The 16,326-nt window shown below is 36.7% G+C and overlaps 2 protein-coding genes across 2 annotated transcripts in view; one reads left to right on the top strand and one right to left on the bottom strand.

Annotated features, from left to right (window-relative positions):
- specc1 (sperm antigen with calponin homology and coiled-coil domains 1) overlaps positions 1-16,326 on the top strand; it is a 205,140-nt gene that overhangs the window by 67,175 nt on the left and 121,639 nt on the right. The window lies entirely within an intron of this gene.
- zswim7 (zinc finger, SWIM-type containing 7) overlaps positions 1,462-16,326 on the bottom strand; it is a 220,649-nt gene continuing 205,784 nt past the window's right edge. Inside the window, exon 7 of the transcript XR_008837866.1 lies at positions 1,462-1,947. The gene's annotated coding sequence lies outside the window, so the exon portion shown is untranslated. The remainder of the gene's footprint in view (positions 1,948-16,326) is intronic.

Here is a 16,326-nt window from a genome sequence, read left to right as displayed (position 1 = left end):
TGCTTAAAATAAAGATCATATTTTCTTATGATTCTATAGATGTAAAACTAATGTTAGTATGAGCAGGCTATTGTTATTTCTCAAACATATGGTAAAACAGCTGTAATAATATTGTGTGTATGTCTGCTGTTGGTTAAAATGCTGAATTTTGAATGGTGGACTTGACTAGACTTTAAATTTGTCCTGGTCATTAATGCACTGTAAAGTGATGACATCAGAATACAACTATTCATAATCCTAAAGTTGAATTATCATGTTTGAGACATGTGCTTGCAATCTGTCATTGATGACATTATTAGATCTTTTTTTTTCTACTGGTAAAATCAGACATTTGTCGTTATCAGATTCCCTCTTGCATTATATTCAACATTATATAGGCTAGAGTAGTTACAGTGACACTGTTAAACATTTATTTTCATGCACATTTTGTGTTCGCTATAAAAGAAAAACATATAAAATGCTTGTCGCAATCATAACTCTAAAAAGCGATATGATTATTTAAATGATGTGCGTGCTTTCGGTTTCATTTTCACTGTGCTGTTCATACTTCCCGAGCGGCTCCCAAAAGATCACTCTGTGCCACAAACTGAGTGTTATACAACTTTATTACCTGTTATTCACAGCCTATGCAGGTTCTGTTCACTAAAGTAGGCGCATGCCCGGCCCTCCCTGTGGTAACAGCTTACAGTCAGCAGCTCATGTCACGTGTGATGTTGCGGTCGCGAAGACAAATATGACATTTTAGGGTAAATTATACCATATAAATACAGTATGTGATTCTTTCAACACCATTTGGAGGTGTCCATGTTGCTGAGCAACGTATGTAAAACAAGCTTGCTGACCGCCTGGAGCTCAGACGTGCGCATACGCTGCAGTGAATGACTGTGTGTATGTGTGTGTGTGGTCATGTGATGTGCGTTTTCAGTGTGGACTGAGATCATTTCAGAAATGCTGGGTGAAACGCCAGTGTGGACGTGGATTGTTTTCATTCTGAAATGCTGTTTTAAAACTAAAACGTATTAGTGTAAGTGGGACCTTAGCTTAGCATAGACTATTAGCATCTTGTTCAAAATGAGCATTTTACTATGTAAAGCTTAACTCTTCTGTACACAATGTAACTACAGAAAAGTCAAGCTTTAAATAGATAAATTATCAAAACTCTTTTGAAATGTTTGAGCAAGATGCTAATGGTCTAATCCGATTCAATGATCTATGCTAAGCTAAGCTAAAAGTGCCCCCGCCAGACCCAGAGATCAACTTGGGTTTAAATTAAGCCTGTGTGTGTTCCTTTAGGTTCCTTAAAAAAAAAAAAACATTTTTAGCTGTTTTTTATGTACCAGATGTAAAAGAGGAAAATCATTTTGAGAGTTCATCATTCAACCTGAACAAAGGACTCGCAAACAAAACAACTGCCTGTTCAGCATGGACATACCGGGACACCTGAATGCGTTTAACCCATTGACATTTCTCTTTCTGCTGTTGATATGAGTTTTATTCACTCTAATATACACACTCTCGCTGTATTGCACACTAGTACACACTGTATGTTTGTCAGCTGAGGTGTGTCATATTTGAATTACTTCTCTATCCTGTTAGTCTATGGGTGTTGTATCTCAACACTTGCTAAAGTTAAATGTGTTTGTGCTGCTTGATCATATAAAGAGATTCTGTATCAGTCATGTTTGCAAAATGTAATCACTATGACATGAGCAAACAATCATTTAAAACTTTGCAGATCCATAGATAGATGAACATACTTTTGTCATTATTTGTCCATTACAGAAAGCATTTGTCTCCTGTCATGAAATGTTAAAGTGGCAGTGTTAAAAAGCTTTCACAGTCAACAGACAAAAGACAGCCTGACGCACCCAATGAAGCTGCTTAGCTGGTGTTTTCCTCTCATTGTCTGGGCAAGGCTCTCAGGACTTCCCTCACTTTTGCTGTCAGCTGAAAGATGAGCAAGAAAATAAGGTTAAAGTTGTATATATGTCAGGTTCATGGTCAGATTTGTCTCTTGAAGGTCTTTTTTTAACACCACTAATAGAAACTCATTCAAATAACAACACAAGCTGATTGGAAATACGAGCTACATGTTTGTTAAACCACAAAAGCGTACTTCAACATATGTTTGGCTGGAGATTCAATGTAAAATGAACACTACTGGGCAGTATGATGTCCACAATTTTTGGGGGTTTTTTTTCACACTAATGATAGTTACAGGGACATATTATTATAGAAGAATAAAGGATTATTTTCTTGCAGTTTATAACGTAACAATAAATGGCACAAAACAACTTTTGTCAAAATGTTGTAACTTATTTCAGATTTGCAAAAATGTTGACAGCATACTCTTGCCTTGTGCATTTGCCATTTGAAACGTGCAATGAAATGTACCTAGAGAAATGTATTATGGCTTGCAAAAATGTCAGTATTTACAACGAGCCTGAAGTGTTACTGTGGGTTATTACAAGATATTTGTGATTTAAAATGTTATATTTTAATATAAATATAAGTCGCAGTTCTGAAGTTCAATTTCAAATGGTTTATTTTATTTTCAAGATCTGTTGCTGCTTTCAATAGGATGGCATAACATGTCAAGTGAAATGGCAATCAAGCTCACATTATTAGCATTTAACACTGAAGCACATGATAAATTTAAGGTGTTCCTATTGATGTCAACCTGGCAACATGCGCTTGCATGTGTTTTGGAGCAGGTGTGGAATATCTAGTTCAACCACTGGGTGTCAAACTTACATACTGGACCTTTAAGTTTTTTTTCAGGCAATCTGAGTAATATTGTGTCTTTCTGATTAGCAGAGTGATAGAGGATCATAAAAAAACTGTGTTGGCTTCGCTTGATGGCTCTCACCATTCAGGATATCCAAAGTGTCTCAGTGTTGTGACGTACATGGAAAGTCATAGATTCCATTTTCCCTTGCATGCAGGATGTGGAGTGGAACATTTATGGCTACATTTACATGTTTACAACTAGCTACGATGTGCCCGTCTATATATATATATACATACATATACATATATATATATATATATAAAATCAACATCAATCTGTCGGACCCGCCCACAGGAATACATTTCTGAATAAAAGGTGGTAGCGGTTGTTAACTCTATTGTAGTTTGAAAGGGAGCAGGCGGGCTAACAATATAGCGCTCCTGAGTCCCAACATTATTTCGGAACAGTATATCTGTGATTTCCTCATTCTTATTGAGCACCAGTGCTCCTGACTGTTACACATGCTAAAGGCATGACCAGTGCTTTCTGCACATGCTTTTTGTTCGCACAGTCTGTGTGTGCATCATCTACATAATGGTCCTCAGAGCAAGCTTTAGCAACATGGGGCAGCAAAGTGAAGATGCGCTGTCCTTCAGATTGCATTAGAAAACAGCCGGTTTAATGTTAGAAAACCCACATCAGGCAAGTCTGATGTATGGGAATTTTTTCATGCATCACAGATGCAAATGGACAAAAAATTACCCTTTGCACAAAGTGATAATACCTCATAGTTTTACCCTTTAGCAGTCACAAGACTGGATTCTCAGGTTTAAGGTGGCACACATGTCTCATCACAAAGGGGCAAACAAAACTGACATTTAGCCTACAATCCTTGCACAACCTACACTTTTATCTGCTATCGCTCTATTTTGGTAGTACCCAATTTAAACATGAGATTTTGAAAACCAAATCTAAATTAAGCGGGAACGGTCGGGTCAGGTAGAAAATTATTCTAAGCGAGCAGTGGGTGAACAAAGGCAGAATATACGGCGGTAGCAGTCAGGTGCGAAATAATACTTTTTAGGAGCAGGACTAAATTATTAGTCTCGCGCAGACCTCTTTCACACATGATTCTTCAGACAATACAGGTTTAATATCTGCTTCAGAAATATTTAAATATGTTGAGAAGTGTATTCTACTATAGCTACTGTATTAATATTTTTCGGTCAAAATGTCTTTGTTAAGCCAAATTTTTATTTTATTTATAGCAGAGTTTTGTAAAAGGACACCTTAATCCAGAAATATTTCTGGCTTGTTTTGGTCTCTTCCAGAATAAGTTGGTGAGTTTTTATTGGGTTTGAATCAAGAACAAATACTGTATGCTTGAACCAAGTGCTAAAATATGCTTATCTAGGCAGCTCTGCTCTGTGTCCATATATCATTTTACACCACTTCATATAATAGAAAAAAAAGTGAGCAATTGGTCAGTGGGTTTCTGGTCTTGAGCGGCATGCTGAACTACATGACTGTCTTTGTACTGCCTACTCACTTATCTTTGCGCGTTTAATTTGATACTGATTCTGTTTTGAGAACTTATGCTAATTTTTTACCTTAAGACCAAATGGGAGGTCATACAGTTCAGTACTTTATGTAGCATACTGTCAAATAGCAAGACTGCGGCAGTTATCCAAACACAATCAAATGACTCAGTATCTGAGTTGACGGCTTGAAATGTGATTGGTTCATGACTGAAAAGCACTAAAAAGTCCATCAGTTGATTGCACAGACGATTGGTATGCAATACGTCAGACCAGAAAGTAGGAAGTTTACCAAACAAGGACAGAAAGAAGGATGGCAAGTCTATGTTAAAGGGAGGGCATTAGGTGCAAGTATAAAAGGCCATTTTAAGAAGTTTAAATACTCTTCCTTGATGCAATTTTGATATGGTCAACCAGTGTGGTTAAAATATTTGCATAATTACATTTTAATCATAGAGAAAAACAACCACAAACCACATAGTGTTTTGATGAATGCCTATTAAGCAACCACAGCAATCCTTAGTTCGGCATACAATACATACGCTTCATTTTTCCCTTTGAGCCAAATGACGCTCCCTGAACTGCTTTGAACTAATACAATCTTATACCATATTTATGTAGATTTGTATATGTTTACAATTTTTTGTTTAGCAAGTAAAGCATTAAAAGCTTGTATCATTATAAAAATGTTGAATTTGCTTGGGTAACTAATTCTCGTACTGGCTGTCGATCGCAAAAGACCCTCTTTATTTGCATAAAGTTGAAGGATTCTCAACTTTGTTGCGTCGCTCAGACAAATCCCTACAAACACATTCTTTGAGAACTTGGTTGGTCTGAATTTTAAAGGTGCTGTATGTAAGTTTTGACTCTTCTAAAGCATAAAAATACCATAATATGTTTCCAGATATTTAGGAAACATGCTAAGAAACATTCTTGTTTATCTGAAAAAAAATGCGGTAGTCAGATATTCTGCTTTGAAAAGTTTTCTGCGTTCCGGAATGTCTGTCTGTTTGTTTTGGTGGAAAAGGGTTAGGGTTATTTCATTAATTCAGTCAGGAAGGCTCTCAAAGCATGCTTCTGCGACCTAAATGCGACCTCCGGTGAACATTAACAACCTCTGAAATGAGATACAGATTCAGAGTTCCACATGAGGTGATTATTAATTAGCAAAAAATATAAATATTATGAACGGAAACATTAGGTGAGCAGGTTACATTGTAACCCTGTGTCCTAACAACACGTTACGTGACTAGATTTGCAGTGGTAAGCAATTTGGCTGTTTGCACAAGACAGAATTTTAAATACAGCCATTCTGAAGCACAGAATTGTGCACTTACTGCACTCCAATGAAATGGTAAGGTTTATGATCTAATAAATACATAATAAATATGTTTAATATAATTAAATGTAGATGCTGAATCACCGATATGTGTTGGCTTGCACTGAGTCACAGTTCTGGAGTTCAATTTCAAATGGTTTATTTTATTTTCAAGATCTGAGGTGAACTATCTCCTGCTTCTTTCAGTAGGATGGCATAACATGTCAAGTAAAATGGCATTCAAGCTCACATTATTAGCATTTAACACTGAAGCACATGATAAATATAAGGTGTTCCTATTGATGTCAACCTGGCAACATGCGCTTGCATGTGTCTTGGAGCAGGTGTGGAATATCTAGTTCAACCACTGGGTGTCAAACTTACATACTGGACCTTTAAGTTCTTTTTCAGGCAATCTGAGTAATATTGTGTCTTTCTGATTAGCAGAGTGATAGAGGATCATAAAAAAAACTGTCTTGGCTTCGCTTGATGGCTGTCACCATTCAGGATATCCAAAGTGTCTCAGTGTTGTGACGTACATAGAAAGTCATAGATTCCATTTTCCCTTGCATGCAGGATGTGGAGTGGAACATCAGCAGGGTTTTTTGGCTACATTGACATGTTTACAACTAGCTACGATGTGCCCGTCTAATTCACTAGCTGGACAACAGAAAGAGGTGGCAGAGAACCAGGAATTGTTTTAAAGCCGTTACTCCTTCATTCAGTACACTTGACTGGAAAACATTAATCCTGCCTTACTGGAACTTCCTCTGGAATGGGTGGAGGGAGCGCTCTTTAAAGAGATAGTTCAACCAAGAATCTAAATTCTGCCATCATTCATTTACTCACCCTTCACTTGTTTAAAGCCCATTTCAGTTTCTTTCTTCTGTTGAACACAAAAGATAATAGTTTAGAAGGGTTGCTAGCTGGCACTCATTGAGTATGTTTACAATTCAGTGCTGAGAGTACAACCCAAAGTGCTTGGAAATACCCACAAGCTATGGCCAATTTAGTTGATCCGTTTTAACTATATCACATCTTTGGACTGTGGGGGAAACCAGAGCAAACCCTCACAAACACAGGGAAAACATGCAAACTCCAAACAGAAATACCTGCTGGGACTGAGAGGCAACAGTGCTAATCACTGAGCCACAGTTATATTGGCAGTTGTTTTTGGAATTATAATGGCATTTGTTTTTCTGCATATGATAATTAACTGAAATGGCCCTAAAAAAGTATTGTTAAATTATTGAAATATAAATCTTATGTGTAATTAAAGTGTTAATTAATAATCATTTAGTTTGTCCACATTTGTAAGTCGCTTTGGATAAAAGCGTCTGCTAAATGATTGAATGTAAATGTAGTTAATAAACCTTCATTTGTTCCAAGCCTACATACATTTTTTTCTTTTGGCGACAACAAAAATATATTTTGAAGGATGCAGGTATCCAATCAGCTGTTGCTGGTCCCAATTGACTTAAAAAGGTATTTTTATCTATACTTTATAGGTGTAAACTTGGGTAAACTCTTTCTTTTAAGTAAATATTGTAGCTCAAAGGAGTTTGGATTTTAGGAATTTCCTTGGATTTTAGGCATTTAACATGGGTTATGTAGATTTTTCTGATGTCTCTAAGGCCTGAATCGGATCTGTGCCCTCATATCTGCAGTGCAACCAGGTAGATCGGATTTTTACCTGTCAATGCAAGTCGTGCATCATTAAAAACCATAGCGAATGACGTCAACTCTGACGCTTTCATTTCAGAACAGACTTCAAACATTAAATCTCATACACAGGGACTAAAAAAGCTTTTATATTGTAATGTAGCACAAGTATTTAAGCATGTACGAGAGACAGAGCGCAACACCCACCATGTAACCAATATAAACTAATATAAAACTGTTGCCTAGATTAAAAAGGCCTAGATTAAAAGAAGACGACCAAATGAGAACTTTTCTGCCATAAACTATTGTAAAACAACTAGTCCAAAATAGAAGAAAGAAGATAATAAAATAAAAAAATCAAAAATAAATAAACCCTGCGAACCAATTAAATACAGGAATGGAGAAAAGAGCGCTCATGTATTATCAGGTGTCAGTCAGTGCCCATGCATTGCACCTTTGCCGTGTGCTGTGTAAATGCAGACAATCAGATACAGGTCACCTTTAAAAGATGATGTAAGCTGGTCACCAAAAAAATCAGATACAGTCACAAAATCGTAATTGAGCATCAAGATCTGCAGTGTAAATGCAGCCTATTTATTTCTGTGAATTGAACATCTGCTTTCCAGATAATGCCAAGAATTTGCTCACTTATCTGATAATGCTTTGCAGTTAATTACTCTGAGGTTATTTCATGATGTGCTCACATTGGAAGCTGTCAAGTCTTGTTATTATTGCTGTAATTCCAAACATGATCCACAAATCCTGGTAAGCTGATGTTTGAATGTGCTGTCCATGTAATGCAATCAAACAAGTTATTTTGGACCTAAATTTTTATCAAGCATAGCCAGAGATCATACTGACGCCTGAAAGTCTTGGAGCTTAAATGGTCAAGGAGTTCCCACTATGTTATATGACAGACAGAACCAACCAATCATGTTTTAAGATTGATGCACACTTGACTCACAGAAATCCTGTATATTTAAACCAATCAGAGGACAACTGAGGATCTGCCAAAATGTTTCCAGGAAAGTGTGGCATATGTATTTGACATTATGCTTGATATAGTCTCAGCCTTAGACAAGCCCACGGACCTTTGGCTAAACGACTACATCAAGCCTAATGTTTTTAAAATGCTAATGCTGCTTCATGCTTAGAGGACACATTTGGCTTTTGCATAACAATTGCTGTTAATGGCCACATTATTGCAGTCTGAACTGTTGATTCTGGCGTTCAATGGCTTTTCTTTTTGGACTCACCCCATGCTGTCATGTCTAACAAAACAACATAATTCTTCGAAGATTCTATTAGCTTCCCTCACGTCGCTGCCAACAGTGAGCTCTTTATTTGAGTCATGTTTATGCACTAAAGCAGCTCACATTTGAGTGAATTCATTACTGGCTCTATAGAAACCAAATCTCCATTCACTGTGCAGATGAATATATTTGTCTTGGAATAAAGTGCCCTGTTTTATTTACTCTATATAGCGATAAGAGCATTAGTGATAGTAGAACGATACAGTATAAGCTTTGTCTTTTGGTTAAGATTAAGGATGGACAGATGACCTGTCTATATCTCTCCCACAGTGATCTTCTATGTAAACAAAGCCGTATTGGTTTATTAAGGACTCTCTCTCACACACACTCACTATGCCTCGCATGCCTTCATTGTTGTTTCTTTACACAATTAGCTTTTTTCTATGCATAATTAGGTCAATGTTTACCTTCTCGATTTCACACCATGTCTATCTCACTCTTTCTTTCTCTATGTTTTCCCTCTCCTTTTGCAAAGTCTAAAAATAGGACGTTTTCGTAGTCATTCAAGCAAGAGGGCAGCCAAGCACAGATAAATTTAGTGTCAGGAAGAGCTTGTCTTGCACAAGAATTAAGTTTTTTTTGTGTGGTCATTAATCAATCGCTGGCACAATCCTGCTTTTTTAGTTCCTGTTAACTGCTCGAGTGAACCCACAGCATAGACTTGTAAATTCAGCCTTTGTATTAACCAGCTTCAGACTAGGGCTGGGCAATATGGCAAAACCTCGATAATTATTTTCTATATTGAATGATAACAATATATATTTCAACACAAGTTGTTAATGCTTCCACTTTTAAAACAGTGTTCCAACCTTGACTGAAGGCAGAAATTGCTAGCGGAAAGTGAAACGAGTGTGCTGAGCAATGCTGGGTGACGCAGCGTGACCTTTTTTGGCGACCAAAAATTCGATGAATTTCTAATATCAACATAATTATCGATCCTGTTGTTGCATATTTCTGCTGTGTGATTGGCTCTTAGGATCAATATCGAGTAAAAATGGCCATAGCTTATCATCGTTATCGACATACATTTTATTGCGATTTGATATGATCAAATATGTTTATCGGGCCAGCCCTACTTCAGACCCTTAACTGAGATTGCATTGGGTTTAGTTAAGTCTGTTGCAATATTTATCTGTCACTATATCAACTTGATCAATATATATTAATTATAAATTTCTTAGTTTCAGTTAACTGCGCGAGACCCACAGCATAGACTTGTAAATTTACTAGCTTCAGACTAAAGGCTGATTTATACTTCTGCGTCAAGCGCACGCGTATGCTATGTGGCAGTCGGCGTTGCTGTTGTGCACCTCTCAAAAAAATGTAACTACACTTCGCAACGATGCGTAGTGCAAGCTCTGTGATTGGTCAGCTTGGTAGCGCTGACGAGTGTGCGTGGGTCCGAGAGCCGCGCGAGCCCGATGGAGCGATTGTTTACAAGTGTGAGTCCCGTGAAGGAGCTCCGGATGGAAAGTTTTGTTTTGTGTTTACCTTATGATTAAAGTTGTTGCACGTCCGCCGGTTCCTGCCTTAAAATGAGTAAGTTTAAACCACTTGTACATTAAGGAAGCGTTCAGAAAAAACAAAACATCAGCGAAGAAACTTGACACAGAGGAACATAAACACCTCACTGCCAACTAGCGTTTCGGAAGTGTTGTTGCAGTGCAACAGAAACAGCGTGCAGAAGTATGAATGCACAACTACGCACGTTGCATGCGCCGTGGATCACGCCGATCACTTGACGCAGAAGTATAAACCAGGCTTAAGGCTGGGCAATATGGCAAAAAAGCAATCTCGATAATTATTTTCTATATTGAATGATAACGATATATATTTCGATACAAGTTGTTAATGCTTCCACTATTAACTTCCAACTGCTGGCGGGAAAGTGAAACGAGTGTGCTAAGCAATGCATGACCTTTTTTGGCAGATTTTGGCGACCAAAAATTCGATGAATGTCTAATATCAACACAATTATAGATTCTGTTGTTGCATAATTCTTCTGTCTAACATTTTAAGAAATTCCTATTACATGTTTTATCCTGTTGTCATTTGTAACTTTACTGTTTCTGTATGTGTGATGATGTGTTTTTTGATTTTAGGTTGCCTTTTAAAATTTGGCAGGGGGCAACAGATGAAAATTATTTACAGTCTCACTGTTTATTCATGAGCATTGTCCCTGTTAAATTAATAAATTACAAATTACAAAATAATTCTGCTGTGTGATTGAATCTTAGGATCTATATCGAATAAAAATGTCCATAGCTTATCATCGTTATTGATATTTCATTGCGATTCGAAATGATATTGTTTATCGGCCCAGTCCTACTTCAGACCCTTACTGAGATCGCATTTAGTTAAGTCTGTCACAATATTTGCTATATTAACTTGTACAATATATATGAATTATAATTTTCTTAGTTCCAGTTATCTGCGCGAGTGAACCCACAGCATAGACTTGTAAATTCACCATTTGTATTAACCAGCTTCAGACTAGGGCAGACTAATGCAGTCTCGATAATTATTTCCTATATTTAATAAAAACCATATATATTTCAATCGGATTTTGTTAATGCTTCCACTTTTAAAAGAGTTTCCCAATCACGACTGAAGGAAGAAAGTGCTGGCGGGAAAGTAAACTGCTGGCGGGAATATTAAACAAGTTGACGAGTGTGCTAAACAATGCTGGGTGACGCAGCGTGATCAACACAATTATCAATCCTGTTGTAGGATAGGATCAATATAGAGTAAAACTGTCCAGAGCTTATCATTGTTATCGACATAAATTTTACTGCAATTCGATATGATATTGTTTATCAGTTATACTTCAGACCCTTAACTGAGATCGCATTGCGTTCATTTAAATCTGTCACAATATTTGCTGTATTAACTTGATCAATATTTTTATATATCAATTTTGGGTGACAGTATAATACCCATTGTGTTTACATAAAAAAATGCTTGTCACCAGTATTTTTTTGTTCATAATGTTGCCCTTGTCATCTCGTCTGCTCTTTGTGTCAGAGGTCAGGCGGTTCCTCCACACAAACAGAGCGAAAGCAGCAGGTGAAAAAAATACATTACTTTCAATGTTTTCATGACAACTACTGGATTTTGAAGCAGCCATCAAAAATAGTGCTCACAGTAAGCATAATATTGCATTTAATGCAGACACCTTTATCCAAAGCAACTTACAAATGAAGTTCCAACTCTCACCTATGGTCATGAGCTTTGGGTCATGACTGAAAGAACAAGATCTCGGATACAAGCGACCGAAATGAGTTTCCTTTGAAGGGTGGCAGGGCGCACCCTTATAGATAGGGTGAGGAGCTCTGACACTTGGGAGAAGCTCGGAGTAGAGCCGCTGCTCCTCCACATTGAGAGAAGTCAGCTGAGGTGGCTCGGGCATCTGTTTCGGATGCCTCCTGGATGCCTACCTAGGGAGGTGTTCCAGGCATGTCTGACCGGGAGGAGGCCTCAGGGAAGACCCTGGACACGCTTGAGGGACTATGTCTCTCGGCTGGCCTGGGAACGCCTCGGGATCCCCCCGGAGGAGCTAGAGGAAGTGTCAGGGGAGAGGGAAGTATGGCTGCTGAAAGACTGCTGCCCTTGTGACCCAGCCCCAGAAAAGTGGCAGAAAATGAATGAATGAATGAATGAATGAATGAACTTATAAATGAGTAAAAAAGAAGCATTTCAAATCACCAGAGAACAGCAATGTATAGATGCCATGCTTGTCATTTTTTATTATTGAGTCCTTGTCTGGTGCATATAGAGAGGAATGTGTTTCCTACAGATGGTTTGTTGGGAGAGGGAGTATGTAATGCTCTATATTGCCAGAATAAATATTTCGAACATGTTGTAAAAACAAACATTTCAGATTAAAATAAAATGAGCTTTTACATAAAAGACCAAATAGCTGCAGGGATCACTCATTTGCCATATTTATATATGTGATCTGATCCAGCAAAATAAGTCACAAGCTACGTTTCCATTCACCTATTTTTAATGCGCATTTTGAATATGCGCATAAAAAACCAGTTGATGGAAACGCCAAGATGAGCATCAATTTTGAAAATGAGCATTAAAACATATGCACAGTATAAACATTTTATTCGATAAGTAAATATGCGCATAAATTAGGATGGAAACACTTTTACCGAACAAATTCCAGTATGCGCATTAAAAAAATAATTTTGTTATAAGAGATCATGTGATGATAAAAATGTGTGCGAATGGATAAACCAGCCGGCTGAGCGCATTGTAAAACATCTGAAATGTTGTTTTGGTCATTCTAAAATGCCGTAACCATTTCATTATTAGTGTTATTATATTATTAATTACCTCCAGAATCAAGAGTGTCTGTACCCCGCGTCTCACGCCTTCAAACACCACCACCCGTTCACTGCATGTCAGGATTGCCTTCTGAGGCTCCAGTCATTTATTAAATGAAGAAAAGATTACCGCAGCTTCTCTTACCACAGCAAATTCCATTTTTACTGTTGATATTTCGCGCCAGTTCATCAGGAAGTGACGATTTTGTTCACATTGAGTCATTGGATGGAATCGCTGCTTTATTCACACGCCTTTTATGCAATATTCCAGTTTTGTGCATAAAGTTAATTCGCACTTTTGGATGGAAACATAGCTACAGTGATCCAAATTTCAATATTGAGATTTTGGTATCAAAGAAAAGAAAGACTTTATGCTCAAATTCATATCTTGAATGGTTTTGAAGAAATGGCCATTTAAATATGGTTGTCTGCCATCTTTTTCCCATTAAAAACTCGTGACACAAAAAAATTGATTAAACATTTTTTTTGCTGATATCCTTCAAAATCCATTGCATTTAAAGGGAACAACTAGTTATTTTACAGCTTAATTTGTACATATATACAAATGCTTATAACCAGGCTGAAGCTGAAATAATTTTTAAGTATTTGTTTTATTTTTAAAAGGCACTTTTACAAAGATTTACTAAAATCAGAAATGTTGAACGGAGACACTAACAGTTAAATATTGAGTTAAAATAAATCGTATTGGGTGAGAGAGGCCATAGACAGACGTATCTTGTAAACAGTCTTCATCAAATGACAGAAAACACAGCTCTCCATCGTTAATTTACAACCTTAACCACAAACGGCACGTGTTTTTTCTGACAAGAGGATGGCCAATCGCTTGCCTGTCAGTATGAAACAGAGCTTTCTTTTGATAAATGATTAGCTTTGTCACAGCTTGTGTACATTTTTAAGCTTTTTGATTGGTTTTATACAACATTTAACATCATATTTGGAAGGCAGAGATATCGACGTTTCATGGGATACCCGGATTATAGAGAAAGTGACAAAAGGAGTTGAGAAATGCAATGTTTTTTTCAAGCAAATTTAAGTAAAACTTTATCAATTTTCATAGTCATTTAAATACCTCTAATCAATGATCTGGACTACGAAACTTTGTGAGATTATTTTTTAATGTCTGTTCTGTGAAATTAGCTAAAAATTATTATTTTTAAAATGACAATAGTATTGTTAATTGCAAATAAATTTGGCACAATACTATATATTCACCACCCAATTTTTCTAGTGTGACAGGCCCACTCAAGCTGAATGCATGTACACTGGACACACTAGGTAGCTTGTCAAATTAATCTTCATGCCTATTAGTAGTAATTTATAACAATAATAATAATAATAATAATTAGGGATGCACATTTCATGACTCGATCGGTACACGCCAATTTGGCCGATCTCATGAACCAATCACAAATGTTTATGACTTTACTAGCAGAGGAAGACGCCTGTCAAACAGCATCAAACTCTAGTTTATGGGCCTATTTCATTTTATTAAATAAGTAATGGATTTATAGGTGTGCATTTTAACCTCTTGTGCATCAAATATGCCCTCCAAACTTTTTCTTGATTGAGACATGTTGAATTCCATCATTTACAATGTTTCTAAATTGCAGTGTTAATCATTTCTTACCATTTTTTAAAATCAGTTTTATCTATTATTTTCTGTAAAGCTCCTTCTGACCATTACTAAATGGTTATAAGAACTTGGAGGGAAAATGTGCTTAATGCATTACAAAGCTTGAAGCATCAGAATCAGTACTCTAAATCAGCTGATAACAAGGACAAGAAATCGGTGATCGTTATCACCTGCAAAAATTCTGATCGGAGTATCCCTAATAATAATAAAACCACAAATCAAACACTATAACAACATGCTTATTCTGTGCATTCACAGCATGTTCCTTGACATGGAGGAGTTCAGCAGTGATGGAATAGTTCAGTAAAGGGTGATTCATGCAGTGAAGTCAGATGAGATTGTGGAGAAATGGCACTGCCCAAGCATTAGTCACACTCATGGAAAAAAAGAATCTCCAATCTCATCCTTTACATGTTATGCAGCAAACTTTATATCAGGTTGCCCAGTGAACAGCTTAGAACCAAATTACTTTCATTAGCAATGAATGACTTTTTGTTGGCATGTATGCAGGTTACACATTTAAAATGTTAAGGTGGTGTGGTAAAACCTGTGGCGCTAAACCATTATTTCAGTATGCAGTAAGCAATTCTTTAGCATTATGACTCTAAATGAAGTATTGAGATGTTATGTAGACGAAGATGAATATTTTAATGTATAATGCAGGAGTGTGTGTCCTGGTTCTGTCTTTGATGCATCTGTGTATGAGTGGTAGATTATAGATTTATAGCACATCTCTCTTAGTGGAGTGGTCATTCAGTATCTTTTCTAACATGAAGAAGAAAAACTGAAATACATTATTCTGCATCTGATTAACTCTGTCCAGGCAACAATCCATTATGAGTTAGAGAGAGTTAGAAAACAACATGTTCATTCTTTATTTGAAATGCTTAAAGCCATCCTAAATCGTACCATCGCCTTTCCCATGCAATGCTTCACTTTACCACAGTTTCATAGTTTATGTTATTGTATTATAAATTGTTATATATTTGTTTTCATAAAACACAAGACAGCTGCTAAACAACCACTGTGGCTAAGTGGAGATGAGGTCATGGCTTCGTAAACTAGATTATTAAATTTTCTGAAGAAAAATGAGTGCAGAAAAATGTATAACTTGCCAACCCTCTGTTGGGGTTCACTGGGTGGTTGCCAGAGTATTTCTCGCTTTAAGTCTCTGTGATATTTTGCACCTTAAGACATAGATTTCTTAGCGCTAATTTGAGGTATTCTTCATATTATTTAAGACCACAAACAATAGCCTATTGAATGTAAATACAAATATGTAGCTTTTTTTAAAAGAATCTGTTCAGTTATTCTCCAAAGGTAATATTTTTGCTGCTTGTTCAAAACTAATTTAAAATAAGCTGAAACAACACAATTCTTAAGATTTTATTGGGAAAACGTAACTTTTTTATGTTCAATCCACCTAAATTCGTTAACTTAATCGATTTATGTTGGGACAACATGAATGAGTTGTGTGTAAACCTGCATTTTTTTTTTACAGTGTAGTAGGGTTGCATGGTTTAACAGTACTATGGTAGTATCGCGATACTACGGCTCAAAAATACTGGCGGTGCCACTGTAGTTTGTAAATCGTCATTAATGGTTTATCTACAATAAATAATGTTGCATGTGGGAAAAGTCACTAAAATGCTCACTCGTTTGTGCAACAATATACCATTTTATTTGAATAGTCTGTGGAGCACTTAAAGTTGCAAAACTGTGTAGAATTCGCACCTTTTATGATAGCCTATTGTATGTTTTCTAATGCTTCAGTTG

Source organism: Danio aesculapii, chromosome 5, assembly GCF_903798145.1.
Source record: "Danio aesculapii chromosome 5, fDanAes4.1, whole genome shotgun sequence".
NCBI classification, from domain to species: Eukaryota; Metazoa; Chordata; class Actinopteri; order Cypriniformes; family Danionidae; genus Danio; species Danio aesculapii.
The sequence above is the reverse complement of the archived record's forward strand: the minus strand, read 5'-3'. Positions and strand labels throughout refer to the sequence as shown.